This window comes from Athene cunicularia (genome assembly GCF_003259725.1).
Source record: "Athene cunicularia isolate RWA chromosome 3 unlocalized genomic scaffold, athCun1 chr3_part1, whole genome shotgun sequence".
Lineage (NCBI taxonomy): Eukaryota > Metazoa > Chordata > Aves > Strigiformes > Strigidae > Athene > Athene cunicularia.
In genome coordinates, this window is record NW_020799097.1 from 97,449,049 (window position 1) to 97,469,105 (window position 20,057).

General features: G+C 38.5%; 1 long non-coding RNA gene across 1 annotated transcript; it reads left to right on the top strand.

The window, feature by feature from the left end:
- The first annotated feature begins 1,895 nt into the window (after nucleotides 1-1,895).
- On the top strand, nucleotides 1,896-9,430 carry LOC113478613. Its single transcript, XR_003398096.1, has 4 exons — nucleotides 1,896-1,995; nucleotides 7,593-7,761; nucleotides 7,861-7,932; nucleotides 9,365-9,430. It is a non-coding gene; the product is annotated as an uncharacterized LOC113478613 (long non-coding RNA).
- The last annotated feature ends 10,627 nt before the right edge of the window (nucleotides 9,431-20,057 follow it).

The window sequence follows — 20,057 nt, forward strand, 5'->3', positions numbered from 1 at the left end:
CACTGCCACAAAGTAGCACTGTGGTACTGGCCACTTGCTGTGGGATGTTTGGTCTGCTAACAGACTGGAGCAGGATGGGGAATACGTGGGGACTTATTGGAATACATTCGAAGAGTAATGATTTATGAAGACTTGCAATAAATAATAAATGCCCAAGGTGATATTCTTTCTAATGAACATTTTAATGGTTTCTTTTCCCCAGTAGGGGACTCTCAGACTTCTTAATAGAGGCACAGAATGAACTCTTTGTGCCGCGGCTGTCTCTCTCCATCACTTTTTGTTTTCTTCTCGCCTGTCCCTTATTGCTGTCTGCCACTGCTTCACTCTGACTCCAGCTGTGAGGGCAAAGTTTACAGTGTCTTCAAAACCTGCTGTTTGTTTTCTTTAGTTGGGGTAAAGCTTGATGAGGCACAAAGCAAAGTGCCTCCCTGGCCTACTGGAATGCTCCGGGCAGCAGGGAGAACATTTCTGCAACTCAGCCTGCTCCCTACACCAAGTGTGAACTGGGAACAGAAGAACCAAGACTGCTTCTGCAGTAAGACACTATTACAGACTGTCCTGGTGGCATGATGAAGAATTGCTGGATAATTTTTTTTAAACTATCATCCAAGGCAAACTTCAGGCATTTTTACATGGAAGCAATATATCCCCTGGACATCCATACTCTCTACACAGCTCATCTTTGTCTATAGATTTTGCTAGATGCAAGTTTCTTTCCTTTTTTGACATTTTCTTCCTAAAATTTGCAGATGCACCCTGCATGATAGAAAACAACTTCATGTTCTGCTTTGCTGCTCTACCAAATTCTGTAATACCGGAAAATATGAATAGTAGTTGTCTATCAAAGTGCTTTGTATTAAAATTCAGTCCTGCCAGGAGATTATGCCTGGCCACCTTTAAATGGTTAAGAACTGTATTTTTAACTGGAGTTAGAATATTTCCTAAAGGAACCTACAGTCTGGGATGGAGTCCAGATGTACATTTGAGATGGCTAAAATGGAAAGTCCTGATTTTTTATTAGGCATGCCATTCAGAGTGCAAAATGAAGTGTGAGCAAAGAAAGCATGTTGGCATGGCAACAGCAAGTATAATTTAATGCAACAGGTTTTGATTCTGACCTGAGAAAGGAACTATTTGTCCTGAGAGTCAGCTTGTTGCCCATAAAAGTTTTAAGACAGCAACTCGTCTTCACTAAAGGCCAGAAACTGGAGAAATGGATACCTCAGAGTTCTTTGGCCAACAAAAGAATCTAATTATTCTAATGGTTATTGTTCTGGCATAGAGTGCAAAAAGGAATTGATTCAATAATGCCTCTGTTGCTCACATGATGACCACCTGCAGGCAAACTCTTAAGTACAGGGTCTCTCTGTTATTTTTAGTAAGGTATGTGATGTTTGTAGAACTGTAAGACATAATGAGACCAAGTACTTTGCAGAAAAATGTACATGGCATCAATTAGCAAGACTAAAATTTAGGGTTTAGAAATTTCTCTCTCCCAAATTGATGATGAATCCACAATTATACCCCCACTAATTGTTACAACTATTCAACCGAAGAGACTGAGAGAAGAAATGAGTATGGGAAAGCAAGCTGTTTTCTAGATCAGTTTATTAAGGCTGGAACTAATGGCCGATAGCTTAAACTGCACATCTGATGCCAGGTATTTGGTTTTGAAGGACGTGTTCATTTTCCTTTCAAGATTAGCTGCTCTGGATTCCTGAAAGTGGAGCTGGCTGCACAAGCCACATTCAAAACATTTGACTCTCTAATTCCATCTGCTGCCACCTCATCTGTCTCCATGGGAAGAAGCAAATTTACAGGAGCAAAAGGAGAAAAGGAGAAATGAACCACTTTCCTTTTTTTTTTTTTTTTTTTTTTTTTTTTTTGATTTACAGGAAGAAATAAGAAGCACGACAAATCTTAAGAGTAACTTTGATCTTCCAGGATTTGCAGTTCACCTTCTGGACTAAAGTGCTTGAAGAAGTTTGGCTAATGGTAAATTATAATAATCCAGAATGAACAAAAGATTCTAGACGTGACTCAGAGACTTACCACAAGAGGACTTGGATCACCCCACTGGAAGGCGGGCAAAAAGCGTAAGCATCTGAGTGCACTTTGTGACCTGAGGATCCTTGTATTTTCACCTCACTGTTTGCAAGTGTCTCCACAGAACAGTGGGCAAAGAGATTTGTGCTTATAAACTGCATGTGCACTAATGGCAATAAACTCTTCTACTGTGTAGATGCCTGTGAAGTAAAGCTTTTCCAGTCTTCTGACACACCATGCCATGCTCTCACCATAGTTAAATTTGAAGCTCAAGGTATATGCAGAAACCAAAGTGTAGCCTCCTTGTTGCACCATAATTCATTGTTGTTCAAAACTTGTATGAGTCATTCACATCTCTTTCTGTAGTTAAAAAAAAAATATAAAAAATCATTGTGAAACACACAAATCTTGTGTTTGGTGCATTTCTGTCACTGTGATGTCTGGCTGTATTTGGAATATACATCCTAGTTAATATAGGTCTACCCTGGCCTACATTAACAGTCCCTTTGTCTATATATTTAATATTTTAATTCATTTAAAAAGAAAGGTGCTTAACATACTCCAATGCAACTGAAAGTTTACAACAGAGGTACACTTAAAATGCATATTTTTTGGTTCATAGCCTGTTGAGAGAAGGAAGAACATGAGGTGGGACTGCAAGCTGTGAATTTCAGTGTCTTTTGGTGCAGCATGGGTCAAGTGCATGTCATGACCTGAAGTCCACTGTAGCCCTCTTATGTGTTTCTTCCTTTTCTGCTCTTGGTGGACCTTTTGAAATTTTCGTTTGTTAATGAAATTTTTTTTTCAGAAGCATGCATATGTGAAATTTTGTGGTTTAATAATGTCACCTAGATCCTCTCCCACGGACTGCTGAAATCAGCGCAAAGGCCGCATTTCATCTGTCTCTTGGAAAGTTCTTTGCAGTTCTGATATTTTCTGATTGCTGCATTATTTCTTGTTAGAAGTATTTGGAATATAGCAGAAACCAGTGGTACCTACACTGGGGAAAAATATTGTCAATCACATGCACTGTAAATTGCTGCCCACTTAAAATACAGCAGATAGACACTACCCTTGGCTTCATCACAGTGGGATGCAGCACAGGAATGCAGTGGCTTAACAATGAACAATGAAAACACTGAAAGGATAATACTTTTTCCTTCTATTTAAAGCATACCATGTAGCACTTCCTTTGAAGGAACTGAGAATTAATTATCATCATACCACCATTTCCTCAGAGTGACTAGATTAACAACAGGTTATGGGAGTCCAGAGCTGGGGAATTTAAGACTTGTTACCATTTATAGTTTCTCTCTGTCCTATAATATGCTTTCCCATTAGCTAAAAGTGCCATTTCAGGAAATGGCCTTCAAGGGTAAGTTTGATGTGGGGTTGGGGAGAATGAAGAAAGCAGTTGCCCTATTCCACTATAGCTGTAGACAATTAGTATGAAACAGGTATGCGATTTTCTTACCTGCCAGTTCTTTTTCATTTATTGTTCAATAGGATGGCATCTTCAGGAAGTTCATGCAGGGCACTTCGTCTCATCATTTCATTGTTAGTAATGAGGTAAAAAGAGTGAAGGGATGGTAATAAATCACCTGGTTGCAATATTCCAGATTTGCTAGTTGCTAAATTTTATTAGACAAAGACTGGAAAATTAGCTTTATTAATATTGATTAATCATAGCTAAATGGAAAGACATTTGCCTCTTATCCTTAAGACTGGTAATTGTCCTTAGATCATTTTCCTTTTGTGCCATTACTGTTCCTGACAGGACAACTCCTCCTGCTCTGAAATGGAACAGTTGACAGTCCTGAAGGCCATGTGTAACTTGAACATTTCTTAAAGACCTCAGTAGTTTTGATTTGTGGTTTGAGAGATTCACTGTCTCCTGTTTCATATTTATTGAATTTAGAAATTCATACATGCCCAGTAAAACAGTCACACAGGTGAACATGTTTGGTCTCAGACTCCAGCCTCAAGTATATTTTCTCTTACTCTTTTTTTTTAAAAACAAAAACAAAAACAAAACCAAACCACTTTTCCCACTCCTGCAAATTCAGGAAGAAAAGGTTAGATTTTTTACATAAAGTATTATAATTTTAATCCTCAATGAATGTGATTACTGGAGGAAAGAAATCTAACATTTGACACTCTGGATAGATTTGCAAGGAGAGAACCCTATAAATATCTAATTCCTTGCAGAGACATCATAAAGTAACACCAGAAGTGAAAGGCCAGCAAAGCCCTCATGTGCTATGTATGAAAGCCAAGATTATTTTTTAACTGACCCATTTAATGTAAATCTGGAATAATTCTATTTAAAATGAGATTACCTGAGAGAAAATTTGTCCATAAACAACTTGTGAAATTCTACTTTCCAACTTTTTTTAGCATACTGTCAAAAGTGAAGATGTTCTTCCAGCAATAAATTTTGCTCAGAAAATTTCAGAATTGATTCTTGGAAAAACTGATCAACAAATTGATTTCTATTCTCATGTGACTCATTACAAACAGTTTATTTTTATGGTTTTGGTTTTTTTTTTTCCCCTATTAATGCAGACAAATCCACACACCTAGACATAGAGTGACTACAGTGGCTGTTAGGATTAATGGGGGATTTGTTTTAATTGTTTTGTGCAGAGTTGAAGCAAGAGTCATTTGTTTTGGTAAAATATGCATTTGTTGTTGGTTTTGTTTTGTTGGTGTTTTTTGTTTTGTGGGTTTTTTTTTTTTTGCATAAAGTCTAATAATTCAACATCTTTATTTTCAAGGGTAATTCTGTTGGAATCTTACATCTGAATGCCTCCTGGTCTTCCACATGACTTGACTTCAGATAAAAAGTAGATCATCTATTTTAGTCGTAAATCTGGTCAGGGATGTTGCCTCACTTCATTTTTAACTGGATTTTAATTTGACAGATATGTATTTAGATAGCCTATATCATCTGACTAATGCACAAAAGAGACCATGTATCTTCTGCACATTTATGCACATCTACAGATAGTGATGGTTCTTCAGAAGATATCGATATGAAAATTATGACAACAGATTTTTTTATAATCAAAACAGGGCATGACTGGAGCAAATCAAGAATGCTTCAAAGACTGTGTGCCAGACCTCCTTGACAAGAGCAGGTGGTTGAAGAGTCAACAACATGACATAAGTGCTTTGAGTGTGATTCGAATGAACATAATTGATTTGCTACCACATGATATCCATATACTTTGTGGGGGCCTTTATTCCAATGAATGCTGCATTGAGACATAAATCAGCATAGGGGGATGTTTCTACTAGTGCTGATCAATGAGATACATCATTTATGTGTGAGATGCATGCTTCTATACTTACTCAAGACCTCTTACAGATGCTTCCCTCTTTAACAGTGAATATTTGAAGAATAAGTTTTGATGAAAAAAAAATCAAAGATCCTTATGACTTTTGCATAAAATTAATTTGCATGATATTGTGTGCTGTTACTTAGTTGCATACTCAATAACAAAATCACCAAAATCTCTCAGAAAAAATTGTGCAATGAATGTTCTAAACATTCATAAACAACTAGAACACAGCATGGAGAGAGGGAATAGCTAATAATTTATCAAGGGCAAATTACAACAACGCAAACTAACTTCCTGGTGTGATGTGGTAACAGGTCCACAGATACAGGGAACAGACTGAGTCTCCTGCTCCTATGTTACTTACTTATGTGACTATGTTACTCTTGAATGATATTCTCATCAGAAAGCTAAGGAAACATAATCTTGAGAGTAAATGCAAAGCTGAATGAAAAGTGAAACTCAGACAATAATTACCTAATTTTATTGTGTAATTGAAATACACTGAGAAGGTTCCACAGGGAGTTGTTCTTGATTAAATACTGTTAAATATTCTCATGAATGATCTGAATGAGGGAATAATATTATATACACTAAATTTGCATATGACAGGAGAAGGGGGGATTCTGAACATGTGGAAAGCAGAATTAGAATCCCAAATGATCTTGAAAAATTGGAGAGATCATCTGAAAAAAATAGGATTAAGTTCAATAGAGACAAATGCAAAGTGTTAGGCAGAAATAATCAATTGCACAAATACAGGGTGGGGTAACACAATAGACAGCAGTTCTCTGGAAAAGATCTGAGAATGAAAGTAAATCAAGTTAAACGTGAGTTGCTGAATTATTAAAAAGCTAAGTGACCAGCTAGTATATATATATGAAAACCAGAATGCAGCCTGCAGAAGTAATCTAGTGTTTTATACTGGTAAAGACTCAGTTTGGAGCACTGTATCCAAAGAGAACTTGAAAAAATTGGATTCTTAAGCACTCAAGAAGAACAAGGAAAGGTCAAGGCAATAATTAAGATGTAAAAAACCCCCACTGTTGTAAAGAGGAAAAGAATAATATGGCCTTTTAGTTCAAGGGAGACATAATAAGAAACAACAAGCTAAATTACACCAGGGAAGAGTCAGAGCAGTTATTAGGAAAATCTTTCTAAACATAAACATAGTGAAGCCTGGGGAGGTGGTGAAGTCACCATCATTAAGAACATACATTTGTCCCAAGTGACATGATTATTGATTCTGCCTTCAGGACAAACCAGATGACCTTTTAAAGTTCTTTCCAGGTCTATTTCCTATAATTTTATATCAAGGCAGGAATAGGTTTTGCAACTCTATGTATCTTGAATAGCACCTAATTCCATGAGGAGATTTATTGAGTCACAGGAAAAATTCTTAGTCGACAAAAGCAATACTTATCCATATACAAGAATTAGATTTGGTGAAGTTATTGCTTAACATTCTTGCCACATGAATTCTTTGTTAAAGTTGTATTGACTTATACCTGGAAGTATTTTAAGATCAATATCTCAGGTTAGTACAAGTATAATAAAATAAATTGTGAAGTGATTTGATCTACTTAGGAAATAAGGGTGAGTATTCAGTAAAATGAGTTCTTACTCAGTTCCCCACGACAGTTTTGGGAAAAGAAAGGTGACTGACTCATGCTGCCCTTATGAATATTTCTGCTGTTTGGGGCTGCCCCTGTCTCAGGAGCTCGTGGCTGTAAAAGACCTACACAGAGCACTGTGTGCTTTGGTTCTGTGCACTGTGTTCATGGCCTGAACCTCAACATCGTTCCCAGCAGAATGGGAGAAATGAGTTGCATAAAGCCAGTGCGCTGACTTTTTATCACCTGGGCTTTGTCTTCACTTATTTCTCCAGGGTACTTTTTTCTTTTGTGCAATGCATATGGAGTGACCAAGGGGCCATGTAGCAACTTCATTCCTGTGTCTATCTAAAGTTCTCTCTTGATAGGAACTTGATGTTCTGAAGCATTATCTGACCTCTGCTCTTAGTCCATTGTTTGTTTACACTGGTGATGAAATGCTTAAAGGATATAGTGATGCAGAAATATTTGCCCTGTCCAAATATATATGTGTGTGTGTTTTTCTGAATATTTAGGGAAGCTTGTGAAACTCTTCATACCTTTCTGCTCCTTGAATCCTGTGATAACTCTTTTGTATTCTGTTTCCTTCCAGCTTTATGTACCACATGGTACCAAATTACTGCAGCAGAGATTGGGAAACTTCTCTTTAGCGGGTCTGGTTTATGGTTATGCTAAAAATAGAGGTGAAATGTGTAACTCATTTCAAGAACAATTTCTTCACTGAGATCACAGGATCATTTAAAGCTGTCCAAACACTTAGGGTAAGTGTCCAGATAGTCTGGATTTTTTTTTTTTTTTTCAGGAAATTTGGAAGTGGTACAGCTTACTCACTGTAGATGATTCATGTCTTTATGTCCTAGTTTGAAGTGGTTCACCACACCGTGGTCACAACTCCAGAAGTGTTGGATGATCATCAGACATCACTCCTGCCTGTAAGACTGATTGATTTTTCCAGCTTTCTAGAGTTTTCATAACTTACTAACCTCTCCCCCCAAACCCAAATTATGTAGGTTCAAGAACACGCATTAGGAAACTGTTTACGAAATAATTAATATACTAAATTCCCCAACAGACAGAGCTCTTAAAGCCAGAGCTCTGGGGACTCAAATGCAGAGATACTGCCCTTCTCATGGACTCTTAAAGCACTTTTCCATGTTCCCTTGCAAAGGTTTTATCTTTTCCAGTTTTAAATCTTTTTGTCTAGACAACAGTAAGTAACTGGCATACCTTTCAGTCAAGAATGGTATGGTTAAGTCTTTCAGATAAATATAGCTGGATATTTAAATACAAAAATAAATGTCTAAAGCTCTACTTATTAGTAGCATCTGTCTCGTGCTTGATGTGTACTTCTCAGAAATATTCTAATACCTACAGAGGCTATATTTAAGCAACCTTGGTTCTGCTTTGGTGATCACATGTCATGTGCTGCCTATATTGTTGATTTTGTTGCTAAGCCCCGCTGTGAGTTCTAGTTTCCAGTGTTTCAGGTTACATGTTTAAACCTGGCCTTCCAACTGTTTCACACTATCCTGCGTGTTCCCATCTACTAAAGCTGATACTCCAGAGGCCCTCTCTTTCCCCACTGGCCCACATTGGCATGAAAAATTGAGTGGAAGGAGGAGTTAGGATTACAGATTTTTTGTTTACAATAGTTAACTATGCACTTTGGAAATGTCACTAAGAGGAAGCCTTAGGAAGCACGTATTGGGTGTATATGGTTAGCAGATCGGCCTCTGCTACCTTCCCCCTTTCTGGGAGAATTGCAGCCGTTAAGGAGCAAAACCCAGGAAATATGATGAACCTCGCAAACATCAAAGCTGAGAAAGTAAAGAAGACTAGAGAGAAAAAAGTCTAAAACTCTTTCGCGTAAGCCTTCAATTTGCCATTTTTCATTAGGACAGATAAAGAAAAATTTGATCTTATGGACACTTCTTTGGGGGATTATATTTAGTCCCACTTGCGTTACTGGAAGAGAGCTCCCTGTACACCTGTGAGGTTTCAAGTAACTTACAATGTAAAGCGTCAGTGACTTCCAGTGGGACTTGGGCTATCCCAGTTAAATTCTGTGCATGACGACATATCAATCAGCATGATAGGGCTTCATTTCTGCAAGTAGAAACCCCTCATGCACTGTGTTATGGAAATTGTTCCTCTGTGCCAAGAAACTTTATGTTACTCCATCAGGCACAACTCCATTCCTCTGACTCTTTCTGAATATTTTCTGTATGCAGCTATGGTTAGTTTGTATTTCTTCAGTGAAATAACTCTAGAGTCTGTATAAATGTTTTGATGCATTGTAAATCTTTGGGGCAACATGTTATTATTCCTTTGATTAGAGCAGCCACCGTTTGTTTTTATATTTAGAGCAAAGAAATGCAAACATCCTTACCATCAAGAAGGCTAGGTGGGGTAGTACTGAAGGTAGGTTGTTTTTAATCTCTGTACTGACTGTATTGTAAGTTTGTGTTTGCGTGTGCCTATTTTGCCCTCTAGTCCAGCAGAAGCTGCTGTTTTTCAGGATGAAATAAAAAATGTTTTCTGAAGAGTTGCTTTGGGGGGGGTGAAGGGCAGAGGAGAGAAAAAATCCAAGCTGAACAAATCCATATGCTGTGGTTGACTTCACCTTCGAAAAGTTTCTTGGATTTTCATACCCTACACCGGTTCATTGATCTACATGCCAAAAAGAGCTGGTTGGTTTTGATTTACAGATTCTACATTGTTTAGGAGATTATAGTCTAATTCTCCTTCTGCTGTGACTAGTCAGGGCATGAACTGCAGTCATAATGATAGGCACTCTGTTTCTGGATTTTAGCATGCCAGGCAAGGAAGTCACTTCAAAGGAAAGCTGAAACACGTGATGAAGTTGTTGGGGAGAGAGCACTAGGAGGAGGATATTAGATTGAGCTTGGCATATTAAGCACTAGTATATATATCAATGAATTTAGGTACCACTAAAAAGGATAATACAGGGTAAAAATGATATCTGGCTTTTATTAATAGATTTGGTGTGAAATAGCAAATGTAAGAAAAAAGTGACTTGGAAAAGGGATCCATTATAATGGGAAAATATTTTGTTGTCGATGGTTGTGCGTAGTATTTGTACTGGAGTTGTGTTCAGGGTCTGCTTTGAGATGAGAGCGCAGGGAGGAGCCACACTGCACTTTTCACTCTGCATGTGCCTAATAAAAGATTCCCTGTCTTCAGTGGTTCACAGCTCCCACAGGGGTGGGATAAAGGGAGTTCCTGCTTACAGAGAGCATCAAGGGCAGGAGCTTAAACTGAAAGACTTCAAAAATGTCCTTGAAACTACTTGCTAAAATGTAGTTTACGAATGTGTAAAGCTGTGTCAGGCATTTTGGTTTCATTCAGATTTTTCTGTTTCTTTTTCTCTTTTCTCCCCCGTCTCCTCAAAGCTGGTCTGAGACACTAAAAGACACTATAGTGTAGACCTTTGTATTTTAATGGCATTTGTCTCTTTCTAATCTCTTACCTTCAGCCCACTTTATATGCTATTACAGCACAGATGATGTACAAGAAGCCCTTGATTAGGATTCTGGATATTTCTTTGTAAAAGACAACTTATTTGCAATATTTTGCCTCTTTGTAGCCAAACATGTTTCTCTTTTCTTTGATATTTTAAATTATTTCCTTAATGATTTCTGAGACTAATTTTTGTGTTGTTGCTTGCTCAAGAATAGTCTATTGTTTGGTCTAATGACAAAATTTGACCACATTAGGCTTGCTAGTACTTGCTTCTATCTCAAATAGACGAGTGTCATTGTGAGGGCTGAGTTTCTGACACAATATTTACAATTATACACCCAAAAGTTGCTCTCTGTGCATTTTCTTCAATAGTCAATTCAGATTCTTTGTCCTGGTTTCAGTCAGTAAATTTGCTCATTAGGGCGTTTTTATGTAACCACTTTTTGATCAAGACATCTGTGGAAAAGTGACAGTGAAAAAGTGATAAATAAGGGAAAGGTTACCAAACATTAAATTATTTCAATTTGTAAAGCATTAAAGCTGTCCTAGGTATAAAATAAATTAGATCTTGATTCACTAGTTCATCTTCATTCTGGAAACATGAACTAGTTTGGGGACTACACAGAGATTTTAATTTAGGTGTGTGTCTCTGCCCCGTTGAATCAGCCCAGTGTTATTTTGCTCACTTGGAGATCAGCTTCCTCTAATAGATGGAGGCCAAGTTTGTTTTATAACTTGAATATTAATGTATATCAAGAAGCCAGATTTCTTAGGGGAAGCTTGATTTAATCTGAAAGCCAAAACACTTCCAACTGGATATGCTTACATCCCAGCTGCACACACACATATTCTTTACTCCCTGGCAGTGAAGAATATGTGGTGAAGCAAAGATTTCTCTGATGTCGACCATGTAGAGCCTCTTTTTTCTTCCTCTCCTTCTCTCCCCTATCCTTCAGCTTTGGATTCAGGGCTCAGAGAAGTAAAGTTTGGGCATTGCATTACAATGTTGTCACTATTTTGGAAAGGAAAATGCTGGCTGAAAATATGAAACCTTTTTTTTCTCCCATGTTGCACAGTAAGTATCCCCACAAGTGAAAATATATGGATGCAACAGTGGTGCCAAATTAAGTGCTATCAAAAGCATGGTAGGTTTAAAATTGTAGAGGTATGTGGAAGACCATTTAATCTTTTACCTGCTGTATGTGATATAATAACATTGATATATGTTGAGGAGCCATTTGGGATTTTATATCTCAAACAGAGTGTCTGTATATTTTGAAATTTAATTCTTGTGAAATATTTGACATCCTGAATGGGATAATTGACACAGGGACACTAATTAGGGAGTTGTAATTCAGAAGGTTCTGATCATGTACTTTATACTGACATGTATATTGTCCCCCTGGTAACAGTGTTAATGGTGCTTAGACATGTGCATCAGGAAAAGAGAGCGTACCCCTGGGAGCTCTGGAAATCAATCTCCTATGTAATGCCATTTTATAATGCTCTAGAAGGAATGGATTTACACATTTTTCCATTTATTAAGCTGATCATACATAAAATATTCTGGCTTTGGAATAGTTTGACTCAGCTGGTGTTTTCATTCTTAAAAATCTGCAGTGAATAATATCTTCCCCTGAAACTGAGCTTTTCACCTAAAGTACTTCGCAGTTCTCAGTCTTCACTTGAAACCTTGGGTAAATCTATTATATTCAGCTGAACTGAGTCTTGTTTACCTTATGCAGGGATTATTTCATCAACTCCTGAAATGTAAAACCTGTGGCAAGGGAGAAAAGGCAGTCTTGTGACTGTGGCTCTGACCTAAAGGACGTGCTCTCTCCAAGTATGATTTCATTCAGGTAGTGAGAGCAAGAGCTGCATTAAAAAACAAAAAGATTGGCCTTAAGCAGACAGATGAGTTCAGTTTTTTCCCTCTTTTCCTCCTGGCTTTGTGATCATACTACACACATAATCAGACTGTCTGCCTGCCCCAAACAGAGCATTCTTTTATGGCATTTCAACAAATCCGAGAGCTCCTGGACTCTGTTTCCTTGTCTGTACCAGATTTTTTTAAACTTTCTGCATAATCATAAGGCTTAAGTGAGGAAATACTTTTAAAGTGCTCATGTGCTACATGGTAAGTGAATACAGAGAATTATTAGCTAATACTGCTTAAGGTGCAGTACTCTACCACTGAAGAAGACAGATAAACAAAGAACAGGCTAAAATCCAGTTAAAATTGCTGGAGTCTGGCAAAATGTAGTTACCAAATTTAAAACCACCTGGGGGATATTGATCTAATTCTTGAAAAATGTGTAGAGGGATTTTTAACTTTTTAAAAATTAAACATTTTTTACGTCTCCTTGTATGCAACTTATCCAGAAGCTGGTTCTTCCTGCAGTACAGTGTATCCTCTGATGCTCATGTTTGGACATTGCTTCAACAATAACTTGGAGTTCCAGCTATTGTTTCACTACTACCCGTTCCTGCCATGATGGGGGTTTCCCCTCTCATCTCTTTCCCAAATTACCAGCCAGAACTAACCCTCTTCTTTCATAAAATCCAATGGGAGGTCCCAGATTGGGCTAGGATGGCTACAATATATACTACTTATGCAATTCTAGTGTTGCATCTACCCTGAAGAAGAAATAATCGTTATTCATTTTCATATCTGATGCGGGAACCCAAATGCTTTGAGGCATCAGTGAGAGGAACAGTCATTGCAATACAGTGCAGGCGGCAGCACTTTGTCATAGACTGCACTTTGGTAGAAGTACCTCCTGTAATCAGCATATCTTGCAGCTCTGTGCGGCTTCTCTGTAGAATAGTCATACTGTCATTTCTGTAGTTCACTTGCAGGGGGGAAAGAGGCAGATAGGCTTAAAAATGTTAAGAATTACCAGTGTACAAAGATCCATGCAGAGCATGGGGAAGACCTTTTGCTATTTAAACAGAAATATGAACAGAGAGAGATGGTTTGTCTTGAAAACAAGACCAAGTGGATTGCTCTACTGCAGCTGTAAATTCAGACTGGATGGAACTGGAAAGAGCTGAGAGAATCAACCTGTAGTGCAAGGACATGGGAAACGGAAAAATGAACATGTGATGTACAGGCTAAGCCAAAGTTTTAAATGTATCCATGTCACCACAGCCAGCCACCTGGGCTGGCACCCCCCATTATCATTTGGTCTAATGATAAGAGGGTTTACAAAACACGATTTTCACAAAACTGAGCTATTTATGACAGCTCTCATATGTGCAATACACATGCCACTGTGATAGGACAGCTAATGTGAACTTCTCTGATACACTTCATCTCATCAAGGCTAATGAGGATAGCCGTTACATGTGTTCAGAAGTGTCCTTGACTTATGGCAATGCCCACATCTCATATGGTTGCAATCTTCCTTGCATGTGGATATTTCCAGAAGAATTTTTTTGCAGATTAAAAGAAACCAAAAGCTTTTCATTTATGTTTCTTATGGAAATTCGAAGTAATGGTTAAGTTGCCCTGTGTATGGGCTTTTCTCTTAATTAACAATTTTGCATATTCATGTTAAACCTGCCTTTTTTTCCTTTGCCTTCATTTGTAGTTAGGTTATTTAATCATCTGCAAATATGGATTATAATCTCTTTTGAGAAGAACCTACATGCCCCTTACCACTCTGAAAAGCATAGGACACTCTGAAGTGCCATAGAATAATGGTACTTATCTTAAATTGCATCTTTTTTGTATGTCCTTAATCTTGCACCTCATCAGTAGTCTAAATTCAACTCATTCACTATTTAATACTACCTTTAGAGATGGGCTAGGAAGTGGAATGAGCAGGTCTCATAGTCAGCCTGAGAAGTTGCCTGGTATTTTGCTTCATTTGCCATGCTTCAGCATAAGGCATACAGATTTCCATTTTATGTGCCTTTGTGGACACTGTTGGTAAATTCTGACAGTAATAAATATGATTATTCTGCTTGAGTCTTAAACTTTCCATAGGCTTTTTTGATTTTGTGATGCTTACAGTGCTTGGACCCTCAATATAAGAGAGAACAATGCTTTATTAAAACAAGCTGCTATATAAAATGTGTGCTTACTCAGCTGAAAGCTACTTGGCCATTTCTGCTGCTGCTCTCAGGTTCCAGAGCTGCAGATGGAGTTGTGTTAATGTAACATAACTTCCCCAAGAGCCTGCAGTAGGACTTGGTGGGTTTTCTGCTACATATCCTCATCTTCCAAATTAACCTGAAGACAAATAGGATCTGTTTATTTGCTACTTCTCTGAGACAGTGTATTTGGCTGCCATAGTAGTGTCTGCTTTATATTTTGAGTAAACCTGAGTCCCTAAGGAGCTGGTTAACTAAGACCAGAGAATACCATATATGCAAAAAAAAAAACCCAATAGCACAGTTCTGCATGCACCATGACAGGGAAAAAATCAACAGAAAAATCTGAAAAATCTCATGAGAGATGGCACATATGCCCTATCTTTGGTTCAATGTCTTCTGCTTCTTCTCTAGGCACGTGGCATCACTTATGAGTACAAAATCATAGAAAAACTAAATAACAATATCAGCAGTGTGGCAATCAACCTATGCACCCACACTTACTGAGTGGTTTCAGAAAATGTGGGAAATTCTATTGATGGAAAAGCCGATTCATACAATTCTCCCTACACAAAAGGTGCAACAAACAAAACCACTCCTGTACACAAGTATATTTGGAATCTGTCCACTAAATATGCCAAGTGCTAACAAACAATACTCTTGACCATATTTTTATCAGGGAAACAAAATGCAGTATTTAAGAATAAAGCTCATGAAGAACAAAGTCCGTAACACAGTGGGCTGCAAGTAGATAGGCCTTTAACAGAGAGAACAGACAACTGTTACCCTTCCTCTTCATTACTTCTTGAAGACAGACTGAAACAGTAGTGGATGTGCAGCTTGTTCATCTGTACTCTTATTCAGGCTGTAATGCCAACAGTTCAAGTTGTTACTGACTGGCTGTATACCTGGAGATGCCTGTGCAACTTGCCTCATGCCCTGTACTGTGCTCTGTAAGAGAAAGGAGAGCACTGTGAAAATGAGATCGTGATCCAGCACTGAGCACCCGTATCAAGGTGGATTCATCCTGCCCTCAGTGGATCCTGAAAACACGGCAAAGTTTTGTTGAAAACAGGTATCTGTATTTCTGATGACCCAGCTTTTTGGAAAGAGGGAAACTGCATTTACAGACAGACATTGTGATTCAGTACCTAGCACATTCAGATATGAAGTAGCACAAGAAAAGTAACTTTTCTCAATGCCTCCAGCTTGTATGAAACAAAAGAGATTATTAGCATTACCACGTAGGTCAAGCTGAAACCATTTCAAAGACATACAGAACTTAGAGATGAACATATACAAATAGTGTAGTGTAGAGACGTCATCTTAATACCATTTATACCATTTTAGTGTAAGTTTTTACATTATGGCTAAAAATACCAGTGTGTGAGTCCCTAATTCCCCATGGTTGGCTGGGTATCTGTCTAGTGTCTTTTATGGTAGCTGCTGCAAGACGGATCAACCAGTTACTCCTCGGGAAGACTGGAGCTTCCTCCCACCTGCCATTTACATCTCCACCTATTTGGCTACAGGGCTAAGCAAGGGAAGGAAATGGTCTTGTACTACATACACCTATGTGACACTGTGTGGTGTGTTAGCAATACATGAAGTTGTTTGCTGAGGATTAAAGTTAACCAGGGGTCACTGCTTAACTCTGACGGAAGCCACACTGAGTCTTCAGCTGCATGTTCTCCATAGGTGAAGGGAGCAGGTGGCAGGGCCAGATGAAGGTATCAGTCCCAACCCAAAACTGGATTAAAGCAAATGAATCTGAGAGAATTTAAAAAGCAGAAACTGTAGAAAAAGACTCCAAGGTGACATCGTGTCCATGAAAATATTAGGACATTTGTTCTTCTCTGTGCATGACCACTGATGAACAAACTTCTTTCTTTAATCAGCAGTGGTGATGATGATGAGGTTATGATCACTTTTTTTTGGACTACCCTTTATTGAGATAAACCCTTAGCACTATTGCAAGTGTTGAAAGGTGTCAGTAACAGCAACATCAAGAGTGATGGAAACAGGAACCATTGTACATTTCTGGTAATGTGGGGAACAGATGTAACTTTCAACATTTTAGAAATTATTTTGTACACCATATTAATAATAGTTTTTTTAAAGCAGTGAAAAACTTAATATTAAATGAGATAAAAACAGCTATGGGTGACATGGTTTGGTCTGGATTACAGAAGGAAGGTGAAGAATGCAGCTGCGACTCCAGGGTCTAATAGGCTGTGAAAGAACAAGATGTGAAAGATATGCACAAACAATGCGTGTGACAAATTTCTCTGAGAAAGTTATTACTCCTCCTCTTTTCCATTTCATTTGGAATGAAAAGAGAGTCAAACAGCCTATTCTGTTGTGTTCACATTTGCTACCTCTTTACACTTCCTGGTTAATTACTTTCTACAGTTTAATGGAAAGAAAACCTCAAATATCTTGTCTTAAAAGCTTACATTTGCCATACCAAAGAACTCATGAAGTTCATGCTCATTTGTACCATTCAGTCCAAAATAGGATCTTTCAGAGATTTTAAGAAAAAAGAGCAAACACCAAAATAGACTTTAAAATGCTGCTCATGCTGAGACAACATCAGATAGGAAATGAAAGTTTAACAGTTCAAATAGGGAATATTTCTGCAGCTTCTGGAGCAAGACAGAGTTGCTCAGGAAGTGTGGCATTTTGCCAGAGCAGAGAGCCTCCAGGAACTGAAACAGAGCAGTGCTGGTGACCCTTCACTGCCTTAGACCAGCTGCTGGAGAGAGGTATGCACTGGTGTGTGCACTGCTACATGAAAGAGAAGAAACAAGTACATGGAAATTGTCACATCAGCATTAGGCTGGGAATGTGAATGTACATCTTTGCTGGTGAGAATGTAACATTTTCAGGGTTTTTTTTTATGTAATGTTCTTTTATAGGCTATAACTACAATGATACTTCCCCCCCTCCTTTTTTTTTTTTTTTTCCTAGAATTCTACCTCTGCACATTTTCCTGCAAAACACTGTCATTCTTATGTGAACACAGAGAGTGAATATTGCAGTTGATAGGCATGCTCCAGGGAGTTGGTTTCTCTCTGTCCACCTTAACTAACAGAGAACATAGACTAAGGAAGAATCATAAATGATAGCTGCAGTGTTTTGGGGACCCTAGTGCTATTCACCCCGACAGGGTAACTTCTCATTCCTGACTGGATCTGCTCTGTAAAGAGATCTGAACTGAGCGATAGGGACCAAGTGCACAGTGATTCAGTAGACTGATTGTTGGATACCTGCTCTCCATACTGGCTGTGTTGGAGAGAAGGCATCTGTACTGTCCCTGCCTGTGCTACACACAGTTCATGGGCTGCATGAAGCCTGTGAAGCAATGTGTTGGCTCTGCACAGCCCAGAATTGCCTTGTGATGTTTGCTGCCTTCCTGGATGCCACTCAATGTACTTTTGCCTCTGGAAAAAAAAAAAAAAAAAAAAATCCAAATGTACCTAAGAGGAAGCGGAAGTTTAAGCCACGCATGCTGTGATGTTACAGAGAGGTTCACAGGGCATGTAAAGATGGAGATATTTCAGATGGATTAAAAAAGGAAGAGCCAGTGTTCCGTGAAGGACACACACTTGTTTAACTTGAACAGTGCTGACACACAGTGGAGGGCTTCACAGTACCCTTTCTGAAATTCACTCCAGTCCCCAACAGAAAAAGAAAGCAGCATTCTGAATACAGTGGATACAGAGAGAGCTAACCAGAAAACACTAAAAGCTGAGATCAAACAGATGAGAATGGAGAGAAGAAGCATCAGGAGATGCAGCCCAAAAGGATGCAGCCCAACAGGGTGTCTTGAAGGCAGTTCTCTCATATGCCAGAGTGACCTGGTTTTGGTGCTAGAATGGGAACATTTCCTAAGACATTATTAGCCCTGAATGTGTATCTGATTCCATTTTCTGAATTTTCACTGAAGTATGTTCTTTTATACCACTGAAGCATCCTGTTTTCAACATATTTTTGCACTAGAAAGTTGTAACTGTACATACTGTTATATAATTATCTTTTCAGAGGGGAAGGGGCAAATTCACTGCAAGTAATTGTTGAGTGCTTCTTATCCATATTGCCTGGACAAGAATTACCGAGTGTGGCCTTTTTCGAAACTCTTCTCACCTGTACGGGCATGATGCTGCTAGCTTAAATGGATTTCCTTTCTGTTTTGAAATAAGTCACATGAGAGGATATTCCTAATGTTCTTGTCCGAATTGATAGTGCCATGTCCTACCCTGGGAGCAACGAGCATTCTTCAGAGGTATGTATTTGCAATTAGTCATCCATATGACAGGACTGTTTAAGACAAGCCTTTCCCCCAAAGCAGTTAATTCTTCAAAATGAAAATAATGAGATAATGAGTTCATTTCCGATTTCACATTTAATGCCAAACATTTTTTGGGTAAACAAGATATGCTGGCAGAGCTCTGCTCTCATTGTATGCTTTTTATTAACTGGGAAACAGACAGTTGATTCTTATCCTCTCTATCAGCTCAAATAAATCACACATATTTTAGAATGAGAGACTTGTGCAAACTGGCTGGCTGGTTTCAATGTGGGAACCCATCGAGCTGGTCTGTGTAAACTGTACCCAGGCCCTGCTAACAAGAAAGGAAAACCTCCAGGACCCAGCTTGGGAATCTCCCACTCAATGGAAACTTTTACCACAGTAACTCATATTTCTGCAGCATGAAAATAAGTAAGGCAGCAGGGAGTCTGTCTCTGACAACTTGACCAAATCAGCTAAGCCCATTATCTGAGCTGCTGTGCCATTTCTGTTGACAGCCTCTTGGTAGTGTGAGGGAGCCCCCGACCAGCATGGGTGCTCCCACATGGCTCCACGCTGTTCATGAGCCAATGTAAGCCTCAGCTGTTCACGATGCACAGAATAGCAGATACTGCTAGGTATTCTGTGGTTTTGTTTTAAAGAGGTTGTGGAGGGAGGTGAGATTATAACAAAGAATGGGACCAGTAAAACTGTTAAATACTGTTTTCCTGCCCTGGAGCTCAGCTTTGGTCAGTGGACTTGCTGTGGTTTTATAGATCTGTCAAGGTGAACAGAAACTGGCCCAAGTCTGGGGCTCCTGAAGCTTTCAAAATCAGTACTTCTTTCCAAGCAGGAGCAGTTGAGAAGAGACATTGAAAAGATTTATTGGAAAGTGGTATTTATGACATATGCTATGTGAAAAGCATTTAAAGAAGATTATTATGGAGATGTCCTAAATTTTAGCAAGAGGCCAAAGTATTCACAATAATTTCTGATTTTTAACATTGTCAATTAAAATTCAGACTGACGTCTAATGACTTTTGTACAAATTCTTCCTATCTGTGCACAATGAACTCAAACATGTGAAGAGACCATCATTCATACAGAAAGCTAAGCTGTCTTCCTTGTTAATCCTTTATTTTATTTTAGCACTTATGTTGATGGTGCTAGCTCTTGTCCAAACTG